Genomic DNA, 14,835 nt, shown 5'->3' on the forward strand with positions numbered 1-14,835 from the left:
GTGTGTGTGTGTGTGTGTGTGTGTGTGTGTGTGTGTGTGTGTGTGTGCGCACGCGCGTGCGCACAAGCATGTAGATAAAGGTCAGGGGTGAGACAGGCAGCGGCCATAGCTGTGGGGACATCCCACTCTTCTTCAGCACCCACTGAACCCCAGCTCTGCCCTGAAGACAGGCCCTGGGGGAGTCAGGCAATCCCCGAGGACAGGGGAACTGTGTTCTTCCCGGAAGAGCTGAATGAAGTAATGCTTAATGAAGGTAATGAAAGAGGTGGGATGAAAGCCAGGTGAGGAGAGGAGGGAAGGGGACAGGTGAGCAGAGAGATGTGGGCAGGAAGTACACTACCACACGGGGGCGGGGCGGCTCGGGGGTGATTCCAGCAGGAAGTTATCCCTAAAAATGCGTAACTGGAAGGGTGTGCTCACCACCATCAGCCCAGACCTCGGGGCGGAGTGCTAAGGCTGATCCCCAGACCCTGCAGGATCCCTGCAGAGCCCAAGGGCTCCCGGGCCTCCTCCCCTGAGGACTTCCCCAAGACCCAGGACCCCAGACCCGGCATGGACTCTGCTCCCGCCTCACGAAGGCAATGGCCCACGAGGAATTCCTTCTTTGATCCTCTCCCAACCTTTCTTCTCCTGCTAAAGGGGCCTGTAAAAGCCTTTGCTGACAAACGTAAAAACTTGTATTAATTTAAACGGCTTCAAGCTCGATTAAGCAATAAAATGAATGTCTAAATACCTGGGAATTCTCTGAAGCCTGGGCTGGAACCAGTGGCAGAAGCCAAGGGCAGAGGGCTAGGTTCGAGGGGCGAGGGGGGAGGAGAGCAGCCCGCCCACCTAGCGGAGTCCTGACTCAGCAGGGAGAGACGCTGGACACGACTCCCTATAAGCAGACAGAGGCGGCTTGGGCGGCGGAGGGAAGGCAGTGGGGGTGGGACCCTGACTTCTTCCTACTCTTGAACACCCTTCTTCCTACTTGAGGCCCCCCCGTTACCCCTTCAGGTGGAACGCAAGTTCAACGACACCTGAAGCGGGGGTGTGGCACAGAAGGGAATACGCAGAGTTTATGAGAGCTAGAGGTAAAGAGATGTCTTACCCATCCAGTCCAACTTGATTTTGTCGGCAGGGAAACTGATGCACAGACAAGGGAAGTGGAGCTCGCCAGGGTCAGAGCTGAGAGCAGAAGCCAGGCTGCCCTGGTGCCTTCTTTCCCTACCGCCCGCTTGACTTGGGAGCAGAAAAGACCCTCCCCTCCTCTTCCCCCGCAGCCTCTGTCTCAGGAGCAGTCCTTCCTTCCTCCAGGCACACCTCTGATGCCCCTTCTTTGCTTTCCACTGGGTTGAGGCCGGCTCCCTCCACCACCCTGCACTTCCCTGCTACAGCCGGGGCGGGCAGAAGTGTTGGGCTCTGCTGGGCTGGGTCTACCCCACGCGGGCCTCACACCGCTGAGGGCTGGAGCAGGGAGAACCAGCGTCCAGCACCTGGAGGTGGCAAAACGTGTCTCTCCTTTCTCGAATTCTGGCCATCAATTTACTGGAGGACCTGCATTTGCGGGAGAGGTCAGGTGGGCAAAATGGTACTTGATAAAAAGCAGGGGCCCCAAGAGCTCATCAGCCAGTAAGCCACCTGAATTCACTTGAGGTGAGTGACGGACTCCCTGAGGAGCCCTTTGCCACCTTTTAAATGCCCGGGGCGCTGAAGCACTGGGCACCCCTACAGTGGGAGGGCTAAGGATGGAGGAAGAGGCTGCCAGGCTTGCCGTGGTCAGACAAGAACAGGGATGGGCAGATGATACATGAGAAGACCATCTCCTGCATTTGCCGAGCTTTACCACATGCGCTAAGGCCAAGCAGCAGCAGGTCCCAGGAGAATTCTGGGAAGAGCAGAGGGCTGCCTGCCTCGTGCCTGGGGGCTCACGAGACAACGGGTAGAGTACGGGGTGCTGACGCAGGCTCCCACCACCATTTGGGGGCTCAGGACACACCTGCTCACGACCAGCTGAAAGCAAATCAAACTGGAACAGTTCCTGGCCCATGCCAGCACCCCCATTCCCGACCTCTTGTCTTCCATGTGCTCACTGCCAGGTGTCCTTTTCCTAGAACTGAGGATGGCTGCCCTGCTCGAGCACAAGGCCTCCCTCCAGCCCGAGGGCTTGCGGTGGGCCGGTGTGACAAGAAGCCTCATGGCTTCTCTTGGCACCAGATTCCTGGGATGGAGGCAAGAACCTCAGAGAGATGATTTGCAGAGGCAACTGGCCAGGTACAACCCTTCTCTCCTACAAGGTGCCCACGCTCAGATCCCACTCTACAAGGCCAATGTCGAATTCACATCTGACCCTGAGGCCACAAACCAGATGCCAGCCTCTTGAGGCTCCCACTAGAGGGCGACCCCGGCGACTAGCAGCCACACCTGGGGCCAAAACTGCTGGGGAGCAGCCAGGCTCTCTTGGCAGGTGAGCTCCGGCTTTACACTTACCCGGCCGCTCCCTTCCTGCAATCGATCTGTTAACTTGGGCTTGACAAGCCCCTGGGCCCAGCCAGCTGCAGAGGAAAGAAATCTCTGGCCTTGGGCACTGTGCGGCCGCCCAATCCGTCCTGGGGTGTAGAGGGAGATAAAGCTGTCGCCCCTGGGTCTCTGCTTCCCCTTTTATTACAGCTGCTGCCACCACAGTAATTTCTCAATCAAACAACTGGGCTCAGGGGAAGGTGGGGTGGGCTTAGTGGAGGGATAGGGCTGGGCCAGTGTTCCCGCTGCTCCTGAGACGCTTGGCTTCCGCGGCCTCTCTGCCCTCACCCTGTGCTGTGTCTATCCTTCTGGCCACGCCCCAGCCTGGATGGGCACAGGGCTTCAGTGTGAATATCACAGTCTTGACTCTTCAGCTCTGGGAAAGTTGCATGGGAACCAAGCAGAGGGTTCAGCAGGGCGCTCCCAGGGGGGTATATGTGTTCATCCTTCATCATGTCTCTCTTTCATACTGACTGCTAGGAATTTGTGACTTGACTATAACATTATGTGGGTCCATATCTGTAAAGGCTCTGTTTCTGTGTTCAACGTTAAGACTCAGCCTAAAGACTCAAATTTCTGATATTTTCTCCTAATTAAAAAATATATATATACATATACACACGCATAGGCTTATATACAGTTATCTGGGGTACTTATCTCTATAAAGTCACCATGAACAAGGAATTAGGGAATCCTGAACCACTGTCCCCAGGGGAAACACAGGGTTAGGTTCCTACAAGACTCTAGTCCCATTTTTATCAACTTATCAAAACATAACCTTCTTCTATGAGTGTTTCTGTTTAAAGACACTGCATTTAATACATATTGATGATTCATTAACACTGAACTCACAGCCAACAGCACTGTAACTCATGCCTGAATAAAGCTTATCTAACACATGGATTTTCTCCTCAAGGCGCATCACAGCCTCTTGTACTCAGGAACACTAGACAGCACTTCAGCGCCATGCTTGGAGGCCATTTTTAACTACAACAAAAAGTGCAAAAACCGGAAAACCGTGGCACTAAATAGACCACGAGGAGGGCACTTGTTTGCAGAATGATAGCTGAAACAAGAAGGCAGAGCCACTGCCTGTGCAGCCTTAGCTGGGAATGTGCGCGTCTACAAATGATCCAAAAAGCACCAGGAGTACTGACTGAGGTTACAAATAAATTTTAGTAATTAAGTGAATTCGCAAATATGGACTCACGTGTAATGAGGATTGACTATATACAGATACACAGACAGCAATTTCCTACAAGCTGCCTTGAACTGTAGACAGGAGTTAGGGGAGGCTCATTCTTGTCAAACACACAAGAAACCTCTTCTGGTTTCTTTCTGCTACCGCAGCATTAATGAGATAACCATTCATGGAGGGTGGTGTAGAGTGCGAAGCGGTATACAGCATGGCTACCTGTCTCTCTGGCATCTTGGAATGTTCCAGGAAGAGATCTGGACTCACTGTCTTCCTTGGGAGGCCTCCTACAGCGGCATGTGACCTCAGGTAGGTCAGGCCTTGGGTGACTACTACAGGCTGCCAGAACACTTCATAAGCATGTGGGCATTTGGTGTGTACACAGGTGGGCTGATAATGGCCTTGAGGGGACCACAGGGTATGTGTACATGTGGACACAAGCAATGTCAGCAAGGGACAGATGATGGCTCTTCTCCTCACTGCCCCTCCTCAACTCTCATACAGAAGCCGAATGCCGAGACCTAGCAACACACGGAGCTGGGGGGAGGAGACTGCCTCCGGAGAGACTGTGAGAAGGGGTGGTGCCACGTGGAGGAGGCGGCTTGGTGATAACTCTGGTTAAGACAGAGCAAGAGGGCTTCCCTGGTGGCGCAGTGGTTGAGAGTCCACCTGCCGATGCAGGGGACACGGGTTCGTGCCCCGGTCCGGGAAGATCCCACGTGCCGCGGAGCGGCTGGGCCCGTGAGCCATGGCCGCTGGGCCTGCACGTCCGGAGCCTGTGCTCCGCAGCAGAAGAGGCCGCAGCAGTGAGAGGCCCGCGTACCGCAAAAAAAAAAAAAAAAAAGACAGAGCAAGAGCCTAGATGTCCAAAGGTCACACCTGATCCTCAGGCACTGAAGGACACCGAGGTGCTGCCTCACTGTGCACCCCTGCTGGTCTGGTCACCTGCCAACATCTCTTGTCCTGTGCTCTTGATACTGGCAGAGTGGGTGGGGATTTTGGGGTTCCGAACTAGGCCCCGTGAGGTGAGCTCTTCCAGCTTCCACACCACCCTCCTGTGAGGGCTTCCCTAAACCTCAGCCTGCAGTGAACTGAACACCTGGCCTGAACATCTATGGGCTTACTCTCCCTTTGACACGTAGGGGCCAATGTACAGCACAGAGGTTAAGAGCACCAACTCTGGAGCCAAACAAATCCCCCCACCACCTGCATGAGCTCTGGCGAATCAGTTACCTTGGAACTGCAATGGTACCTGCCTCAAAGGATCTGTTTTGACGATAAATGAACTAATGTAAGTATGCTAAACACTTAGAAGAGTGCTTGACACACAAATGCTGCTGCTTCTTCTTCATCAATTATTTACTTTGGGGAAGGGCAGTTATTTCATTTCAAAATGTCTTTATTCTCCACCTAGACTGTCGGCTCCAAGGCAAGTGAAGCCTGTTCTCTGAATCTGCTCCAGAGCTGGGTGTACTGACTGGGCCATGAGGTGGTAGAAAGAGCATGAATCTTGCAGTCAGACAGACCTGGGTTCAAATCCTAAATCTAGCCGTGAAGTTTTGGTGACGTAAAACTGCTTCCTCTTCCTTCAACTAAGGGCCAGCTGACAGCAGCCAGGCTGGTTACAACCAGCAGCAGCCCTGTGTGGCTGAGCTCAATTCCCTTGGTTCTAAACACCCAGAGTGGGAGCTGAGGGAAGTTCAGGCTGACGGGAAAACCTAATGAGTGACTGTTCCCAAACCCAGCTGAACAAACAGATGCCTTTCTAATCAGTGGAGGGGGGAGGGATCCTTCTCCACCACAGGGCCGATCGGGGATGTGGCCCAGCCAGCCATGCCCAGAGGGGGAGCAGCTAGCCCCACTGGGCCCGGGCTGCCTGCGGGGCCGGGGCAGCCAGCAGGCCCTGCTGCCTCACAGCGGGACACGTCCTCCTGATCCCAAGCACATTAAGGTGCCACTAATGAAACTGTTCTGGCTTATTTACCAAATTAATACAAATGGCACAGGCTGTTAATTTGCACGTCTCCTAATTACTGAGGAAGCACTCCCGTCCCAGGCAGCACACACACCTCAGTGCCCACCCCAACAGGCTGTGGTCTCACCCTTCGCAGCTGCGGGTACGCAGGGAAGGGCAGGACGGGAGGAGGAAAGAGGAGACCCTGAGCAGTTCCCGCCCTCCACGGCTGGAAGCAACCCGGGGAGGGAAGGTGGCAGTGGCCCTGAACGTTTTGTTTCCCACAGCCCTCTTCTCAGCGGCTGGAGCGTCCTGGTCTCCCCCCGCCCAACCCCACCCCCGCGCCCCGCCACTGGTCCCCTTCTGGATTCTGTCCAGCTTCTTAACACAGTAACTACTTCGATCAAACAGGCGATGGGGGCGGAGTCATTCTTCCACTCCAGGCAGTGAGGCACAGGCTGCCGGGGTGCAATGCCGGGCCAGCCAGGCGAGGGGGTGTGCAGGAAGCAGGAGAAACAAAAGGCAGACAGGGGCTGATGTTCTTACAGAGCCGACGACGCTAACCTCTCCTGGCCCCCCAGCCAATCAGCCTTCTGAAAGAGTACTGTGTGCTGGAGAAGAAGACCAGATAGCTCAGCTGTAAGACCACAGAGGAAATTTCAACCACCTTGCGGGGTTCATTCAGCTGTCCCTCTCCTGCTCCAGGAGCCAAGCTGGATGCCCAGGGCTCTAAGTCTCGGGCAAAGCTGGAAACACGCAGGTCCCCTCCTGTAGCCTTCTTCATGGTGGGGTCGGGGGGAAGTGAGCTGGAGGCCGCCTCCACGGAAAGGCCAACCTAAATGAGGCAGCCAGGGGCACTTAGGGCAAAGGAATTTAAAAATATTGGACCAGGTAGGACATACAGCAGGGGGCGTTACGCTCCACGTGGTGACTCAGGGCAGCCAAAGGAGGCACAGCACAGAGGGGACTTTTGGCAATGCGGGAGGGTGGGGAGTCTCCCCTCCCATATAACCCACCTTCCCCTTTTTACGTGTTGGGAGGATGGAAAAGAGGTACAATCTGCCCCGGGAGAGCGTCTTGGGCTCTCTCTTGTGCAGTGCCTGAGGCAACACAGGAAATTACTGAGCCTCGGCCCCAGAGGCTGGGAGGCTGTATGTAGACTGCCTGGAAAACAGCCAAGGGCGATGCTCCCTTCCCCAAGGGAGGTGGCTGCCTCGGGTAGGACAGGTGATGCCAGCTGGGCAACAGCAGCAGCTCAGGACACGCCTGCCCTGGGGCATCTGGAAAGGAAGACTTCCTGCACAAGGGGTGGCAGAGCGGGGAGGGGAGAGGTGCTGGCTGCAGGTTCCTCCAGAAGGTGCAGCAGGAGCGCGGATACCTCGGGGGAGGTGACATCATCGGCCCCCACGACAGGCAGAAGCCTCCGTCCTTTCCATATGCTGTCTGGTCCTAGCCCTGCTTTAAATAACCCCAAAGCCATCAGTAACAAGCCTGGAACTGGGAACAAGATAGGAATGAGACTTGGATGGCGAGAAGGCATTGAGAAGCATAGCAAAAACCCTGGACTGAAACAGCGATCCAGGGACCAGCTCTTCTGGGCTGGGGTGTCACACCCTCCTCCGGGCTGTTTCCCCACATGTTAGTGAGAGTTGAACCCGGTTTTTAAGGTTCTCTCTGCTCAGAACGTCCTAAAGTATGAGCTGGGCTTAGGGGTGGTGGCCCTCGTGGCGCACCAGTATGACTGGGAGTCGATGAGGGAGAAGACAGACAAGGGGTTACGTGGGAGAGAAGGGCAGGGGGGAGGCCCACAGGCGCATCGCCAAGCCCTGAGGGAGAGCCTGCAGAGAGGAAGAAAGGCACTCCAGCTCTTCCCAACCCGCACGTCCCATCCAGAGCTTCCTGCAAGAATGTGAGCAGAGATGCAGGGTGACCAGAGTGCAATTGAGCCTCCTTTTCCTGCCCCGCAGAGGTAGCCACGCCGCCGGAGAGCTGGGCTTTCCACCATCACTGATGCTGCATGAAGGCTGTAAGGTGCTGCCACAGCCGGAGCCGTGAACTTGAAGAGACACCTCACCTTCATATGGTAGCAGCCTAACACAGCGAACTCGTCCCCTCCACTCTCGGCCACATGCAGACACACGGTTGTCCTTCAGAGACGAAGAGCATTAACACAATGCAATTAATAATGTAACGCTCCGGAAGCCGCAGAGGCAGTGCCTATGAAATGCCTCCTGGGTCTCACTACCGCCACCCGCCGGCGGGGAGCGGGCAGGTGAGGGGCAGAAGCGGTACCGAGCTCCCCTGTGCTCCTGGAGTAGCAGGGCCCCAGTCCCCACCGGCGCCGCTGCTACTAACCCCTCATCACCTCCAGACCAAATGATGCTTTCAAGCCTGACCCGCAGCGCCAGCTGTTCCCAGAAAACCTCTTTTCTGACATTTGTGCGCTCGTCTAAGCCAAAGCCCTAGGAATGCCTGGAAATCAGGCTCGGGTTGGCAAGAGGGGCCAAGAGGCTGCTGGAAATTGAGGGAAGGCCGGAGCACTGGGCAAGGTGGCTCAGCTAGAAGTTCGGGGCTTCCTTCTCTCTCTCCTTGAACACCTCAGGGATGAGGGGTGGGACGGCAGAGGTGGGGGGTCGGGGGGCAGCTCCTGGTCCCGCCTGAGGTGGAGAGGCAGGAGCCGAGGCGATCAGCAGCGTCTGAGTCTGCTGGGAAATGCAAACCTGCTGACTCCAGGCCTTTTCAAGCGGCAACGCAGTTTACAAACTGACGCAATCTGCTCCTCTGGTGCAGACAATAAGGAAAGCAGACTGTTCATCTTCCCAGGAAAACCCGGGGCTGGAAGCTGGAGGGAAATTTAACTCTCTCTTCCCTGAGGTTCAGGCAGGGAATGTGGCGGAACTGGGGGCCCTCGCTCTGCCCCCACCCCTGTCCAGGGCACCACCACTGCCATCCTTTCCCACAGGTTGCCCGAGCCTGAGGCAGGCTTTGGAATCCCTTCTGGAAGTGGGGCGCACCTGAGCGGCCCCACTCCTCCTCATGTTCCCGGCTGATGCGGAGAAGAGCGGTCCCAGCCAAAAGGAGCGGCGAGGACTGCTCTTCATCTGGGGCCCCACACAGCATCCTGGGCCCCGGCCCTTAGCTTGGGCCAGGGAGCCAGCCGCAGTGGGTGTCCTCCCAAGCCCGGCCGGGGTCTCTGAGGCTGCCCCCGAGCCCTGTAGGGACTGAGCTGGGGTGAGAAGTCAGTTGGCCTTTTCTGTCAGAAGAAATTAGTGTGTGTAGGACCTGTGGAGGAACTGTATGAGGTTGTCAAATCTCTGACCTGAAAGTAACCAAATGTTGTCCAATCGGGTCAAATCCGAATGCCAGCTCCCTCTCTGTAGGCACTTATATCTTCCTGATGCCAAGGCCTGCTCTGGGGCACGTGCACTCTGCTTTGCCGAGCCCAGCTCTCAGGCTTTATGTGAACTGCTGTGGGTTTCTATGTGGACCGACACTTTGCCTTCATAAAGCACTTACGGTGGCGTCAGTAATCGTTTCTTTCCCTTCCACCCTGGAGAAAAAGAGCCTGGCTCTAGGGAATTCCCTGGTGGTCCAGTGGTTAGGACTCCAAGCTCTCATTACCAAGGGCCTGGGTTCAGTCCCTGGCTGGGGAACTAAGATCCCGAAAGCTGCGCAGAGTGGCCAAAAAAACCCACCTGGCTCTAGATCACACCCTCACCTGCTTCCTGGGGCACCTGTTTCTATTAGTCACCTTCTCCTACAATCAACCACCCTGAGTCCCTTTCCATCAGCATCTACCTCTTTGCCTACAAATATCCTGCCCATCCTAGAAAACCTTGCTTTGACCTCGCGTCCCATCCACTCGACCTCCTTCTCTTTACCCAAAGAGTATTCACCTCACCTCCTTTCACTTCTCCATCCAACACGGCTGGTCATCACTGTCGACATTCCAATGTGACTACCACTTCAGAGGTCACTCAAGCCCTCTTAACTGCCATTTTACTAATTTCTTTTTAGGTATCTGACAAAGCTAAGCACTCCCCCTTCTATTTGGAAACTCTTTTCTAAGGCCTCTGTGATTCCCAGTCGTGGCGTCTTCTCCGTGATTTCTTGGTTTCAGTTGTGAATTCTTTCGCACCAACACGCCCCTTGAATATGGATATTCCCCAGGGGGCCATCTGAGGCTGTAGACAATTTCCGTCCTGCATGGCTCAGAGTCATGACACCACCACTCCTGTTTCCAGCCTAGCCCTCTCTTCAGGATTCACCTCCACCAGATAAATTTCAACGAGTCCAACCCTGAATCTACTATCTTCACGATAAAAGCTGCACTGTCACCTGCATTTCTTACCTCACTCAGTAGCACGAGCAGCTTAGAAATCATCCTCGACTCCTTTTATATTCACAGTCAATCTCCAGGTCACAGTGGTCCTGCTTCATAGACATCTCTTGAATTCTCGCCCTCTTCTTTAATCTTATCGCCACTCCCCGAGTTCAGGTCCTGGCTGTGGGTGACAGCCCCTCACTGGCATCCCTGCCACCAGCCTCGCCAGTCCCTAATGGCCCCTGGATGATGCTGCAGTGTGTGGCTTATCACAGGCTGTGCGGTACAGTGGTTAGATGCGGGCTCTGTAGCCAGACCATCTGGGTTCACATTTGCTCTACTGCTTACCAGCTGTGTGGTCCTGAGTGGGTTTTTAACCTCTCTGGGTCTCAGTTTTTTCTATTTGTCACGTGGGCATAATAATGGCACCTACCTCAAAGGGTTTTTTGTTTTTTTTTTTTTTTGGGCTGCGTTGGGTCTTCGTTGCTGCGCGCGGGCTTTCTCTAGTTGCTGAGAGTGGAGGCTACTCCTTGTTGCGGTGTGTGGGCTTCTCATTGCGGTGGCTTCTCTTGTTGTGGACCACGGGCTCTAGGCACGAGGGCTCAGTAGTTGTGGCTCGCGGGCTCAAGAGCGCAGGCTTAGTAGTTGTGGTGCACAGGCTTAGATGCTCCACGGCATGTGGGATCTTCCCGGACCAGGGATAAAACCTGTGTCCCCTGCACTGGCAGACTGATTCCCAACCACTGTGCCACCAGGGAAGTCCTCAAAGGGTTTTATTAAAGAATAAATGAACAGACCCAAATTAAACACTTAAGAAGAGTCTGGCACATAGTAACTTCTCAACAAACGTTGTTACTTTGCAAAGAAACCCCAAATTGGATCAATTTTTCCTTTGCTGAAATCCTTTTCTTGTTCTCTACCAAAGTTCAAATTCCTTCGTACAGTAGAGGATAAGCTCCTTATAAAACTGGGTTCTTACCGGTCTCATCTTCTACCATCGTGGCCCTCATTCTTTTGCTTTAGCCACGCCAATCCACCTCCAGCTCCACACAGATGCATCGTCCCAGGCCTCTGTACAGGCTACTCCCTCTGGCGAGAATGCTTCTTCCTATTACCACACCTGTGAACTCCTACTCTACCCACCATTAAGCTTCTGCACACTTGAACCCCTCCTTTATATACTTAATGCTTTTCCTCACAGCACTTTGTTCATACCAATATTAACTATAGTATCATCTGATGGGCATTTATTAATGGTCCACCTTATTAATGGCACATGGTAGGCACACAACAGATAGACGATGAAAGGTAACAGTTCCTAGCTTCTCCAGACCCCTGGCAGAAGGAAAGTTCCTGGGACAGAAAACTGTCTTTGGGGAAGTCCAGTGGCACCCACCTGACTGGAAAAGGCCTGTTTCAAGAACCCCTCTAAGGTGACAAGGCTGTCCCACAGCTGCCGCATCACAGCAGGTCTGCTCATAGGAGCCAGAGGGGCAGAAACTGGCTTCGGTCAGTACGGCCAGCAGTGATGACTCAGAGGCACCCAGACGTCACGAGCAGAAGGGGCTGCTTTGCACTTGGCTTTGCCTGTACTGAACATAACTGCAGCGAGCCTGGGCTCTTCTCTTTATCCAGGCAGGAGCGCAGGCAGCAGCTGCATGGGCCTCCCCTGGTCTCCTACACACCCCCCACTCCTGGCCACCACCCCTCAGCAAGGCAGGGGTAGGAGCGAAAGCTAGAGGAGGAGTTACGAGGACAGGACAGGGCCCTGACCACCGTCAGGTGCTGAATCCTCCAAGCCAGGGGCTGGGCATGCCCGTCAGGCCACGGTCAGCTGAGGGAACATCTGATCACAGGGCTGAGAAAGCCTCAAGGTCTCAGGCCCTTCTAGGAGAACATGGACCCCAACGAGGAGAGGCAACTGCGGCTGGAATGGAGGAATCTGGGGTGTGGACTGGGAAGCCAACTCCTGGCTCGGACTCTTCAGAGTCGTCAGAACTGGGCTGTGGCTGGGGAGGCCACCCAAAGGCGGTCGGGCTGGGGCAAGAGGGTCCAACGCTGAGGGAAGGGGACACGGGGCTCCTTCTCCTTCACCATCACCTGGTCTCTTGGCAACAGGGCCACAGACACCAAGCCCTCTAGCAGGCCAGAAAAAGGCACCAGAGAGAAGGACTGAACAGAGAGAAGTTCCACACTGGCAGCCAGGGACCAGGCAGTTTACTCGTTCCATTGAACTGAATATAGGAAATGGCAAACAATGTCGACACAAAAACACAGAATGCTCATCCCTGACTAACGTCAGATCAACTGCATGAAAGCACAGCTGAAGGCACTGAGAGGATCAAGGAGCACTGTACCCAGAGGGGGACCCCCTGCCACCCCACCTTTCCTTTCCTCCTCATGTCTGCCTCCTCATCCGGCCAGCTAAGAAGGTACCATCTCCTCTGGGCTCCTCTTATGCAGCCCCCCACTCCTGTAGTCACCTGTATCCTTCCTTAAATCTGTCCCCACCAGGCTGTACATCGTGTGCGCCGTGTGCGACTACCCAGGTAGGGCACCGTTTTCCGATGCACACGAAGGCCATGCGCTAGGGGGCCAGAAGCCCTGCTGACTTACATCCCTGGACGGGCCACAGAGAAAGAGTCCTGTCCTCTCACCCCACTAAGGAGCTGCTCTCTCAGGCCCAATAGAGAGGAGATCTGGGCATTTGGGGGGACTCTGCCCAAGCCTGATGCACGTTCCCAAACTCTGTTTCAAACCTACTGTAACACAGTAAGGAAAATAAAACACCTTTTGAGATGCTACAGAGCCCCTGCAACTGTAGTCTTTGGGTCCTGGCAGAGCCAGTGGGCTAGGGCTGCCGTGTGTTCACCCTCCTGTCACGTGGGAAAACTGGAGTCTTGCTTTGTATGACCTGGAGGGCCCGTGATCTCTCTGGCCTGTCAGTAATGCAAAGAAAAGCCCGTGGGTAAAAGCCACCCGTTATAAGGTCTGAGTGCATACAGCTGAGACGGGGATAAATGCAGCCTGCCAGAGGCTAGATCGGCCTGGTTAATGACCCTGGCCCCTGCACTCTTCTATGGGTTGAGGCTGGGTTTCCTCACTGCTAACGACGATTTTAAAGTGACACTGCTTACACCGTCAGAGCTGAGCTCTCATATGCCATGAAGCCTCCCCAGACTTCCCGGGCAGGGCTAGAGTTTGCTCCCTGGCCCCAGCTGCCTCTGCCCAAAGAAAGGCTGCGAGTGATGGGCAGGGGCTGGCCTGAGTATTCTGACCCCTCTGCTTCTCCACGCTGGGACCCCATTCCCACTTCCTCCTCCACTGGCAAAGGCTCCTGATGCTGCTGTGGGCCTTGTAGTCACCTCTTGAAAGTTCCCAAAGCCACAGGAAGGAGATCAGAGCAAGTGAGGGTGGAACATTAGTGGTAGGAAAGGACAGTATGTAGGATGGGTCAGCAGCTTGGTCTTGACGCGATTGTCTGTCCATCCTCTTGACGGGAGCCAGGGTCCCATTAATCACAATTATTTCTCTTGCTCCCATTTCAACCAAATGTCCCCAGTACAATTCAGCTTAATGAGGTCCCAGGAGCTAGTGGGTAGCCCCTCAGTGCTACCATTTGCTCAGGCTGACTGTGCCCTGTCCCCAGGCAGGGAGTAGCTGTCCTGGGTGCCCCCCGATGGGGCCAAGGCAGCCTCATTTGCCCTGCTCCACCTCCCAATTTGGCCGCACTAAGCAGACTTCCACTGACAACTGCTCTCTGCTCCACGTGGGGAGCCCTCCTCCAAGATAGGTATGTTCTAAAGTGGAGACAGGAAATGAAAACGTTCACTATCTCCAGCTAAGATTTCCCAGAAGTCACAATTAAGAGGTTTTAAAGCGAATCTCTTTGACTCGGAGAAGCCCAGTGAGCCTGACCTTTGCCTAAGCCTAACTGCCTGTTGAAGGCTGTTCCGATACAGCTACTGCTGCCAGTGTGGCTTCTCCCATCATGGATGGACTTCCTGCCACAGTGCCCTCGGAAAAAAGCTTCGAGACTCCGCCACTCAGTGGAAATACCAGTTAAGAATTTGATTTCTTTTAACGCTATTCGGAGGTGCTCTCAATTGCTCGCTGCTCCTGAGGGGCTGCCTAGAGCCAGTGGGCAGGAAAACACAGAGAGGGAAGGTCAGGAGGAATAAAAAGGAAGTGAAAGGCCAGCCCTGTCCTCTAACTTAAGCAGGTCCTCACAGGGATGCCTCAGGGAGGACAGAGAGAAAAAGAAAGGCTAAGAGGAGATTCTTAGCATCTTGTACCTTCTCAAAGAGAGAATATACAAACCAGGGCTCACACCCCCCCATCTCCCCAACCTCATTTCCTCTTACTCCCCATCAAGGACCCTCCACCCTGGCCCTGCTGATCTGCTTGCTGTGTAAGCTGCCCAACCCCACCTGGCCTCCCGTAACCCTGCCTGTCCCTGAGGCCACGACCCTGCATCACAGCTGGAAAAGCCAGATGAGCAGCAACCCCTGCACTGCCAGGGGAGGTGCAGAGGTGGCAGAGCCCACCCAGAGACGTCTGCTCGTTTACCAGTAAAGAAATGCTAAGACAGGAATTCCCTGGTGGTCCAGTGGTTAGGACTCCATGCTTTCAGTGCCGAGGGCCCAGGTTCGATCCCTAGTTGGGGAACTAAAATCCCACAAGACCTGTGGTGTGGCCAAAACCAAAAACAACAACAACAAAAGAAATGCTAAGGCAACCCCTTTCAGGAAGATTCTGCCCAGGAGTGGAGAATGAAAACGTGTGAAGCTGTTTGTAAGGGGCGACCTCACGCCACTTCTGTCCTCCAGGAAGCCTTCCCTGATTCACTCTTCCTAACAAAGA

The 14,835-nt window shown here is 54.7% G+C and overlaps 1 protein-coding gene across 2 annotated transcripts in view; it reads right to left on the minus strand.

Moving 5' to 3' along the window:
• SND1 (staphylococcal nuclease and tudor domain containing 1) overlaps positions 1–14,835 on the minus strand; it is a 419,010-nt gene that overhangs the window by 14,668 nt on the left and 389,507 nt on the right. The window lies entirely within an intron of this gene.

The sequence above is a fragment of the Aethalodelphis obliquidens genome, unplaced genomic scaffold (assembly GCF_003676395.1).
Source record: "Aethalodelphis obliquidens isolate GAN/ISIS:26980383/991018 unplaced genomic scaffold, ASM367639v1 scaffold5, whole genome shotgun sequence".
Taxonomy (NCBI): Eukaryota; Metazoa; Chordata; class Mammalia; order Artiodactyla; family Delphinidae; genus Aethalodelphis; species Aethalodelphis obliquidens.